The following is an 11,806-nucleotide window of genomic DNA, read 5'->3' as shown; positions in this document are numbered from 1 at the left end:
GTCACAACCTGTGACGTCACCCGTTTTTTTACTGTTAATACCATCCTAACAAAGCCGAAAATCAAATTTCTAAAACCATACGATTTTTTCAAGCTTTCTATTTTTCTAGATTATTAGTCTTCCTAGAATAAAACTGAAAAAAATAAACCAGAATGACTGACTTAAGAAGGACAGTATGGTTAAGCAAATTCCGGGGGGAACAACAAAAAAATAATTAATTTACCATATCTCGAAAAATAATCATCATGGCAAAAAACGGTTTCCGGCATTTTACTCCTAAATTCAAGGCCTTTCCAATGACATAATCTTTACGTCAGATTTTACAAAAAATTATAGCACGTTTTGGTGACGTCATCAATTATGACGTCAGCATCTGACATTTTGTCACAACTTCCAAATTAAAATAAACTGGAAAACAAAGAAAGCTCATCTGCCAAACTTGGTTCAGAAATATATAAACCAGGCAAATATAGCCTTCATGAAACATTAGGGGGGGGGGGGGGGTGGTTTGGCCCCTACGTGGAATTTACCCAAATAACGGTTTCTAATCATTTTTCTATGCATTATTGAACTTACCGCTTTAACAAAATCGCACCCATTGAATTGTCCTTTGGTAAATTTGCAGTTGTTTACGCGCGCGCACCCATTTTTCAAGAATTTCAAGTTTTTAAAGTTAGGAAACCGCTAATGTCCTTCTTTTAGTCTTCTCAAGAATTAAATTACCCATTTACATCTGAAGTTGCCTCTAAAACTTGAGAAAAACGATAGACGTCGCACTTTGTAGACGACCGACAGCCGTTGCACTCTAATTAACAATTAGACCCGTAGCCCGCAAGGGCTACGGGTCAATAGCCCATGAGGTGAAGCCGAACGGGCTATTGACCCGTGGCCCTTGAGGGCGAAGGGTCTAATTGTTTTCTTATCACCTAACTAGTCGGACAGAAAAGGCAATAATAAAGTTAGCAAATGCATGTTGAAGAAATATTTATTTGGGAATAAAACAAAAAAAAGCGCCACGGTCGATTGCGCCAATAATTATTTGCCTTTCACGCCTTTCATCTCAAAAAGTTGGAAATGATTTAATGTGATTTTTGAACTGGCACGCGGAAGAAAATTTAGTGGTGAACAATAAAGGCAATAGAATGTTAATGTCTCTGAGCTATCGGTCTGATAGTTGCCCCTTGGAAATTTGTTGTTCTTAAAACTAGCGTATTTGCCCTCGAGGCGAAATATTTGTTTTAAGAACATCAAATGTAAAATTTGAAAAAGAAAAGAGACAAATAGCCAGTTAACACAATTTCAATTATTTATTTTCTATAAGCCCTCTTGTTTACAGGAAAATTTTCACGGACGAGTACTATCGATCCGGTTATTTTCCTCTGACGGGCACCATGGGCTGATAGTGTCTCTCCGCGGATGAACACTATCGTGTCACGTGATCAGTGTAAACCAATAAGATTCGGAGAAAATTTAGTCGTGAACTATAATGGCTGATAGTATACGAGTAGCTCAGCCAATCATATTGCGGCATTTACATTGGTATACTAAATAAATAGAATTCTACTAATGGTGTTAAGAAGGTACTCCAATGTCTTCAAAGTTTCTGTAAAAGGAAACTGATCCTAAATTCATCAGCTGTTGGCTTAAGGCAACATTAGCTCTAGTTCTGCAATTACTTGTGGCTTCTGAAGCGAAGGGGCTTGGACGCCGTCCTTTTTTCTGTCGTTAATTTGCACACTTCGCTAGATAATAATTTAATCTGTTAGTCTGAGGCCAGTTTTAAAGAAGGAGCCATTTCCGTGTATTTTCATCGCGTTTGATTATAATAACAAGTTCGTTAGAGTCTGGTGGTCGGCATCTTCTTCATGATTACGAACATTTTGCACCAACAATTCAGGCTAACACTACGTCAGGGTTTAAATCTCCTCACTTGCGACTTTTGTTGTATCAACAATGTCAATGAAACTTCTTCTAAATATTATCCCCTTCGTTCGTATCCTTTCTATATGTTTTCTCTTTCTTTTTCTCTCACTGAGCGAAATGGTATGGAACTAAGCGCAATTTTGCCAATTAGCTTGAAATCATCTGTCCATAATTATTCTGTTGAAGGAACATTGTTGTAAAAATTTTTTATTCTGAACATACTTGACTTCCTGAAAATTACCAGGACATAAAAATTCCGCTTAAATTATCAACTATTGCTTTTATCTCCCTCAGTGAATTGCATCCCTGCTATTCTGAGCTGCATGTCAATTCTGTAGGTTGTTAGAGCAGTTTTCAGTGGGGTGTCCTTGAAGGTAATTCTCGTTCGCTTTGGTCCTGCTTTATTTCGTTCTATGATTGGATGGTAAAACTTGCCACAGTCTCTCAACCAATGAGAAACAAAACCAAAACTAAAAGCGACTCAGAGTAACTACTTTGGTTTTGGTCTTACGACACTCATTGTCATTGAAAAAGTGAATTTTACCTTTCGAAAGAGCCGAAAAGAGTCCAAAACCCGTGGTCATTTTTCAAAATTGAACGTCCGCCATTTTGGACATCTTTCCTTCCGGTTATTTCCATAAAACGAATACCCGCCGCCATGCTGTGACGTCACTACGCACGTGCGTTTTTTCATGTCAACAAAATTTGTGAAGAATCGATCTTGAGTCGAACGTGCATTTAGCTCGCATTATGGCTGAGACCGAGCCTTATTCTTTTGAACCTATTCGAGGCAGTTCAGAGTCAGAGGAAGACGATGTTCGCGAGAGTCAAGATGAGCGCCGAAGAGGAAATACATCGTGGTGTGTATGCGAGTGTTGTGCGAACTGGGAAGTGCAACAAGGAAGCCGTAAATAAAATACAATTTCAGGTGAACAATACTTTTGTTTTCAGCAGATGTTGATTATTTTGGCACTAGGAAGTTAATAAACAGCCATGGACTCGGTGGGAAGAAAGTGTTGTTTGATTTATTTCATTTATTTCGTATTTTGTCGTGGCGTGCGTGGCAGGCTCACATGGCAGCGAAATGGTTGCGATATAATCTGTTTATATTTTTTTGGTTCAGACATAGAGGCAGCTCAACCGACTTCTAGATGTATAACACAGCACCCTCTCTTTCAAACGATTTGTTTAAAAAAGGGAAGTCCTAGAGATCGCTATCGTGGGTTTGTGTCAAGTGCGCAGAATGAGAGCACCAAGAGAACTAAATAACATGTAAGCTTATGTACACAAATGGTCATAAATAATTTGCCAGCTGTGAGATTTATTTCGAGAGTTTCGTTTAGCTCAGTTAATCCTCCTACATAAGATTCAATTATGCACAAACGTAACATTTCGAGCTCTACAGCTCTCTTTCGAGCTCTCTTTCGAGCTCTACAATTCGATTTGACGACAATCTCAGTGAAAACGTAGTGCTTGAAATTCGCGTGTTTTTCACCTGTGCGCAGTGACGTCATGCTATGCGCCCAAGCCTTCAACATGGCTTCCAAAATGGCGGACCTTCAAATTGTTCAGGTACGGAGCTTTCTGCTGTTACAATCAAGTTAAAAAGTTAGTTCAAATCCTAAAACATAGCGATTTGATTACGACGTATCATGTGCTTTCGCAAGAACGACTTTTTAAAAAATGGGTTTTCGCCTTTCGTTCTCCTTTAAGAGCAATTACTGCAAAACAATGTTTTAGCACCAGTTCAGTTTATTGGACAAAATTACAAAAGCCTCGTAAATTCCAACCAGCCCATGCATATTTCAGTGTTCTATAAAAGGGACTGGCAATCAAAGTTACTTGTTTAAGAGGCCCTGCACCTAAGAAACGACCGATGATTTCCGGCTAAAAAATAAAATCGGCCGATTTTTATCTCTCAAGTAGAGGTTACCGAATACTATTTAAAAATGAATTTCTTTTGTTTCAGTTTCGCTTTAAACCAAAAATATCGAGCCGCAAAGTTTTTCCGTCTGAAAGCAGCAAAATCAGGCCGAAAATAAGCCCCCGCAAAAAACTGTTTAGAAATTACTACCGCAACGCAAAATAATGAGAAAACTACACAGTGTTGAAGAAAAAGGCCTTTTAATGCAATATCATTCGATAAACATCAAAAAACTGCCGAAGCGATTAACAAATAAAGTTTCAAATATTGCATACTAAATTAGATGGAGCGTTGGAGCTGATTTTAAAATAATTATTTCTCAAAAGTTCAACGCTTTTGAAAGCAATCACAGTGATGAATGAGACATTGGAGGGATGCAAATCACGTTTCTGGAAAAACATTTTTCGGCCAAAGTATATTGACCTTGTACAAAGCGTTCAAAGTTACCGTTTTTACCGTTATCCTGCTACTTCGGCGAAACGCTTCTCTTTTGCCAATACGGCCGTGGATAGCGTGTTAAACGCCACTTTAAACCTTGCTAGGCATTCAGAGACTATCCTGAGTAGAAGGATGTAGAATTGAAAGAGAAAGGAAGATGAAAAATACGCAGAAAAAGAAAATAACTCGAAAGTACCATCTGCTAACGAAAGTTGAATCTGGAAAATGTCGTCGCGTGACAGCGGCCAGTGACGTCATTGGTCACGTAAAGGTCGCAAGAGCGTGGGAAAACGAGTCTGCAATGTCCTTCGGGCGGTCAGCGGCTAGAGATCCAGTCGTGACCCCATAACTCAGATCACGCTGCGGCCAAAACGGTGTGGCGGTTGGGGAAGTTTTTCTTTTTGAGTGACCATCATTTATGAAAAATAACATAACATTGTTCCACTAAACGTTTTCTGGCCGGGAAAAGTTGTTTTCCTATTTGTGCATTCGTTTGGATTCCACCGCTATTGATACAAATAACGTCAATGGCCGCTGTCACGCGACGACATTTTCCAGATTCAACTTTCGTTAGCAGATGGTAATTTCGAGTTATTTTCTTTTTCTGTGTATTTTTCATCCTCCTTTCTCTCTTAATTCTACTTCCTTCTACTTAGGACGGTCTTTGAATGCCTAGCAAGGTTTAAAGTGGCGTTTAACACGCTATCCACGGCCGTATTGGCAAAAGAGAAGTGTTTCGCCGAAGTAGCAGGATAACGGCAAAAACGGTGACTTTGAACGCTTTGTACAAGGTCAATATACTTTGGCCGAAAAATGTTTTTCCAGAAACGTGATTTGCATCCCTCCAATGTCTCATTCATCACTGTGATTGCTTTCAAAAGCGTTGAACTTTTGAGAAATAATTATTTTAAAATCAGCTCCAACGCTCCATCTAATTTAGTATGCAATATTTGAAACTTTATTTGTTAATCGCTTCGGCAGTTTTTTGATGTTTATCGAATGATATTGCATTAAAAGGCCTTTTTCTTCAACACTGTGTAGTTTTCTCATTATTTTGCGTTGCGGTAGTAATTTCTAAACAGTTTTTTGCGGGGGCTTATTTTCGGCCTGATTTTGCTGCTTTCAGACGGAAAAACTTTGCGGCTCGATATTTTTGGTTTAAAGCGAAACTGAAACAAAAGAAATTCATTTTTAAATAGTATTCGGTAACCTCTACTTGAGAGATAAAAATCGGCCGATTTTATTTTTTAGCCGGAAATCATCGGTCGTTTCTTAGGCGCAGGGCCTCTTAACAATTGGTCACATGAGCATGGGTTAATATGCCTTGATATGCACTTCCACATCGGTTAAATATTTAATTAGTTTAATCCCCGTGTACTTCCCTTTGTATTGACATTTGTCAGGCGTGTTCACCCGTTTGCCTTGTTACTAGGCCTTGTTAATACGCCGCGGTAAATTGATCCATTTCATAAGGTGGCGTTTTGAGCCGATCAACATGACAATACTACATGCCTGGCTACTCTAGCAAACTAGTTTTGTAATGAATTAAAATTCAAATACAAGACAGAAACTTGCCCGAGATCTCCGACTCGACTGCTTTCGCTAATGAAATATGAATTCAAATGCACTTCAATTTGTTTCCACAAAACTGACCAAACCTGAGCAATTCGTGAAGCTAAACTCCTTGGAAAATGTTATGGCACGCGGTATACTATACCGGAAAGGCTTTTTTACAATCAAAGTATTGATTATCATTATCATTATCATTATCATTGTCATTGTCATTATCATTGTCATTGTCATTGTCATTGTCATTGTCATTGTCCTTGTCCTTGTCCTTGTCCTTGTCCTTGTCCTTGTCCTTGTCCTTGTCCTTGTCCTTGTCCTTGTCCTTGTCCTTGTCCTTGTCCTTGTCCTTGTCCTTGTCCTTGTCCTTGTCCTTGTCCTTGTCATTGTCATTGTCATTGTCATTGTCATGGTGACAGTCATAACCAGTGCTGAAGTCAACAATCCTGAAGCAAAATTAGGAACACTGATTGCTTGTCTAGTATATTTCTTAACTGACTTCCACGGTGGCTACGTTGGTGTCCTTTCTAGGCGGATTCATACTAAGTCTTGTAATTTTCTGAAAATCATTTTCTCTAAAACTTTATAGTCTCACCACTACTGATTGAGCCTAAATATGCTCTAAAATGGTTCTCTATACCTGCCGTTAACCTACTGTGATTCTTAATTTTATTCATGCGTGCAAACGTATTTTTTTCTGTCGATGAAAACCAAGAATGGAAGGATCAATACTAGCACAACTTTTTAAAGGAACCAGTTGACCATTCGCCTTTAATTTATAAACAGGTAGCTTCTGATATGGCTGGTCTAAGTCCAAGATCTACCGGCCTTATTCGACAAATTTCACTCGTTTCGACAGAAAGACTGAGTAAAGAAGTATCATGATGGAAGCTCGGTCGGCGCATGCGCCAAAAAATTCCATGTTTGGAGTCTGAGCTGCAACCTCGCTCATTGCTCTTCTGTTATCAGCTACGTCAGCTTCATGCCAGTGTTTACAGGAGAAAATCTAACGGAATTCTCTTCGAAATGCGGGATTCATCCCAGCATATATGAAGGGGTTGATTGAATCCGACAAATAAAAGAGAAACATACAAAAGAGCTCAACGTTTCGAGGCATCATTGCGACAAGACGAAAGCGACGGAGAATAACGATGATCCAGACGGTACCCAGCAGATCATGAAGGCGAAGACGACTACGGATAGAGACTTTCTGAGTCTGATTTCATGATTGGTGATACCCTTGCTTTTCCACCATTTACGGCTTCTTTCCCGGGCGCTTTTTCGTCTTTGAATCGTCGCAGTTGCAGACGCATTGTGCTGTCGGATCACCTTCGCGACTTTTGTGTAGCTGAATGCAGCTGATATCAACGGTGTTAAAAAGAACAACGTAACGACGATGCCGTAGTGAATAAGTTTGCCGGTTTCGCTGAGGTGTGTGATAGAATACTGGGCGTAACCTGGGACGAATTTGTACGTTTGAAGACCGAACCACCGTGTAACATGCAACGAAATATCACACGAAGGCAAGCAAAGCGCGCGACTTTCTCGCTGCAAACAGTCTCTTAACTTGTACTGCTGATCCGACTTGCCTATCCTCAAAATAACGATTTAAAGCTCTTAAACCCATGGTTACAGGAGAAACGTAGAAAACAAACAGGCTGAAGTAGGCGTAAAGTTGGCAAAGCGTTCCGCCGAAAATCCAGTTGCCTGCTATCAATACGCTCGCGCTTATGGGCATCACAAACACAGCAGAGAGCAAATCGGAGACGAGCATTCTTGCAAATCGCAATACAAACCAAGGTGTTTCCAATTAGAGACAAAATGTTCAAGGTTATGAGCAGGCTGATGACTTCTACAACGATCAAACTGAGACTCCGTGAGCTCAAATCGTCCGGCATCATAGACACAAACGTGCCAACCTTACCATCAAATTGATCTTACTGCTCTCGGGTTTGCTGTAAAGCCTCAGAAAAGGTTTTTCGTTTCAGCTATCGGCGTCACATGTTAATCCCAGTATTTCGCTTTCACCAGTGGAGATGTCAATTGCCCATCCAATTTCAACATTCGTTAGCATATTGTTGACGATATTTCTTAATACATTTCGAAACTTTAATAGGAGTTTAAATAAAAGACGGATGTCCCCGGCACAAACAATAAAAAACTGAATGAACGGCAGAGAAATGAGTAGACAAACGAGTGCAAAGCAAACAAACACCCAAACACAAGCTTGGCAACCCAGCAAACAGATGGTCGAAAGTGCAGGAAGACGCTCGCTGCCCAAATAGCAAAAGCAGTTTAAGCAGTAACGGCAACAACGCCAAAGGCAACATCGATTTAAAAAGGACTTAATATTCAACCTACGAATCTCGCGAGAATTTAGATTCATTCAGTTTGTCCATACTGTCAAAAATATCCCAAACAGAATATGTAAGACAGCACGTTCTCTCGAATATGCAGAGTGTGGCTATTTCACGTTCTTGTTTTGTGAGCTCTTATAAACAACAGCAAAGAAATGAACAAAGAATTATAACACACGCTTACACAGCCGTACTCGTTGCCGTTGCCGTTAAAGTTTGCATAATTAAACTCCCTAAAACGGAATAAACAGCTACTAAGCGAGCACAAAGCAAACGAAAGCCCGGCCGAACAAAAAGACGGCTGAGAGCACTGGAAAAGTTGAAAATTTACAGAGTATGTAAACAACATGTAATTAACATGTAAATAATCAAAAAGAGACTGTAAAGATTAATTTACATGATTTTTCCCCTTTTACATGTTTTGGAGGTTTCATGTAAAAAACATGTAAATATTTCAAGTGAAACATGTAAATGATGAAGAAAACACTGTAAATGTTTCAACGCAAAGGGCTAAGATCATGTAAATAACATGTAAACTGTTCCTGCAAATACTGTAAATAGCCTGTAAATTTCTTGTGATTCAACCTGGAAACCCATAAATAACATGTAAATTTAATACAGGGAGGCTGCCATAATACTGTAAATAACATGTAAATAAAAAGGGGAGGCTGTAAACAACATGTAAATAAAAAAAATGGAGGCTGTAAATAACATTGAAAATGAAAACAGGAGCCTGTAAATAACGTGTAAATCAAAAAAGGGAGCCTGTAAATAACATGTAAATCGAAAAAGGGAGCCTGTAAATAACGTGTAAATCGAAAAAGGGAGTCTGTAAATAACATGGAAATCAAAAAACGAGCCTATAAAGAACATGTAAATCGAAAAAGGGAGCCTGTAAATAACATGTAACTCGTAAAAGGGAGCCTGTAAATAACATGTAAATGGAAAAAGGGAGCCTGTAAATAACATGTAAATCGAAAAAGGGAGCCTGTAAATAACATGTAAATGGAAAAAGAGAGCCTGTAAATAACATGGAAATTGAAAAAGGGAGCCTGTAAATAACATGTAAATCGAAAAAGGGAGCCTGTAAATAACTTGCAAATCGAAAAGGGGAGCCTGTAAATAGCATGTAAATGGAAAAAGAGAGCCTGTAAATAACATGTAAATCGAAAAAGAGAACCTGCAAATAACATGGAAATTGAAAAGAGGAGCCTGTAAATAACATGTAAATCGAAAAAGGGAGCCTGTAAATAACCTGTAAATTGAAAAAGGGAGCCTGTAAATAACCTGTAAATTGAAAAAGGGAGCCTGCAAATAACCTGTAAATTGAAAAAGGGAGCCTGTAAATAACATGTAGATCAAAAAAGGGAACCTGGAAATAACCTGGAAATGTAAAAAGGGAGCCTGTAAATAACATGTAAATCGAAAAAGGGAGGGAGAAACCCTGTACGATAAATAACTTGTAAATAATAACTTGAAGAAAAATGCATGGAATGTACTGTTTTATTGTAATCAAATCTGTTGACCTTAATTATAATAGTAGAAAACATGCAAATTTATACAGAATCAGAAATTTATTGCAATCAGAACAAACTCAGTAAAATTCAAATAGTTTTTATATGCCATGAATAAGGTTACAATGTATACATTGCAACAAATAAAACATGTTTTCTTTTCTTTCTATCCATAACAAGACGACTTAAATGTAATTTTGTGCATGGCCAAAATATTTTAAAATACCATGACTGAGCTCCTTTAACCGAATTCAAGCACTTTTCAAGACTACTAAAATTCAAGACCTTTTCAAGATTGTGCAAAACCATGTCATATTCAACTCTATTTAATTCATAAATAATAAAATGATTAAGAACTATACTGTTGTCAGCTACAACTAGTGAAAATTTTGCCATTTAGGCGTATTACTAAATTAAAATTGTTTGCAAATGGATACCTGTCTTAAATATATACTTAATTCACAAAGTCAAATGTAACATAATGATAATACCTTTGTCATAAAATGAATGAATAAACTGTTTTTTTCTTACTAAGTAATTAATGTAGGATTAAATTAGCCTTAATAATTATTATGAAAAATGTGGGAGGCACGATGGCCTCGTAGTTACATGTAGTGCGCTCAACTCCTGATCAACCGGTCCGGGTTCAAGCCCTAAGCGGGTACATTCTATTGTGTTGTTGGGCAACACACTTTACTCTCAGTGCCTCTCCACCAAGGTGTATAAGTAGGTACCAGTGAATTTAATGGTGGGGTAACCCTGCAATGAACTGGCATCTCATCCAGGGGGAGTAGAAATAGTCCTAATCGCTTCCTGCTACAGAAAGCGGGACAAGCTCCAGTCTGTTGGGCCACGTGGCTCATATGCAGACTTTACCTTTACCTTATTATGAAAATTACTGCAATGTAAGTGTGAAATATTGATCAACTTTTTTCATAGAGTGAATTGTTCTTTTGAAATAACAGAAAAAAGGGAGAAACATTTACCACAAGATAGAGATTGACATTTTAAATTCATCATAAAAACATTCATGTATACACATATACATATACATATACATATACATATACATATACATATACATTGCATAACATAAAACAAGGCTTCTGACATCTTTTAGGCTATGTTTACAAAGTTTCCTTCTTTTTCCAAAACTGTACGGAATCCAAACAGGACAAACATTTTGGACCCCTGACAAAACATTCACTGTAAACAATATTCAAAATTTTACTTTTTCTTTTTGTGATAAAAAAAAAACTGTACTGTAAAAAAAAAATTCATAGGGACCTGTTGAAATTGAAAGGCCTATCTAGTACCATAGTTCCCATAACACATCATAAGTTAATAAATTATTGTTCTGGTACTACATGTATGTAAACATAGCCTTTGCTTTTTATGATGAAATCTTATAGCTGCTGTATTGAACAATAAGTATCAACCTGGCAATCTAAGATATTCAAATTTAATGCTAATTCACTAACACAGGTACAGTGTAGGTGATACTTCAAAGCATTAAAGATAATGTTTAAAGTGGTTGAATTTATGCCAGAAAGTGTTGAAGGTCACCATGTTAGACCGTAATGCACCAGGGGCCCATTTCTCGAAGGTCCCAAAAAGTTTTCGCACCCAGAAAGCCATACCAAAATCTGAAATCTTATGCTTACTGAGCTGTTTTATTCGCTTATTCTCAATATGAACAGAGGTTTCCTTCACACAAGAAGTTTCAGGCATATACAGCTCTTAATTTTTAGACACAGCTCAATTAAAGATGGCTTTGTGGGCCCGAAAAGTTCCCAGGGCCTTCAAGAAATGGACCTTGGACCCCTTATAGAGTCATAGGTACTGTAGACTTCTCAGTGGCTGATTTTTTCCTGATCAAGCATCAATGCCAAGGAGTAGGCATGTATTGACCACTCTCAATTTTACTTCATCCTACAAGTAACATAAAACATTTCATTAAATAAGATAAGTTATGTCTGAGTATGAATCAGCAAATTCTATGTATGATATCAATCAGCGAATTTTACACTGGAGTTATTATTTTGTTTCTTATCATTCCAATTTATACTGTGACATTTGAAATC

At 37.9% G+C, this 11,806-nt stretch overlaps 2 long non-coding RNA genes and 1 pseudogene across 3 annotated transcripts in view; 1 reads left to right on the top strand and 2 right to left on the bottom strand.

Annotated features, from left to right (window-relative positions):
- Positions 1-4,502: 4,502 nt before the first annotated feature.
- LOC149097683 (uncharacterized) lies at positions 4,503-5,316 on the top strand. Its single transcript, XR_016204387.1, has 2 exons — positions 4,503-4,865; positions 4,942-5,316. It is a non-coding gene; the product is annotated as an uncharacterized LOC149097683 (long non-coding RNA).
- A 1,311-nt stretch (positions 5,317-6,627) lies between these two features.
- LOC110061076 (beta-4C adrenergic receptor-like) lies at positions 6,628-8,241 on the bottom strand (annotated as a pseudogene).
- Positions 8,242-9,693: 1,452 nt separating this feature from the next.
- LOC149097681 (uncharacterized) overlaps positions 9,694-11,806 on the bottom strand; it is a 5,919-nt gene continuing 3,806 nt past the window's right edge. For both annotated transcript variants that reach the window (XR_016204255.1, XR_016204254.1), the window contains exon 2: positions 9,694-11,654. This is a non-coding gene — a long non-coding RNA (uncharacterized LOC149097681). The remainder of the gene's footprint in view (positions 11,655-11,806) is intronic.

Source organism: Orbicella faveolata, unplaced genomic scaffold, assembly GCF_042242905.1.
Source record: "Orbicella faveolata isolate gen_17 unplaced genomic scaffold, um_ofav_v1 contig_47, whole genome shotgun sequence".
NCBI lineage: Eukaryota > Metazoa > Cnidaria > Anthozoa > Scleractinia > Merulinidae > Orbicella > Orbicella faveolata.
This window is presented reverse-complemented; position numbering and strand designations above follow the sequence as displayed.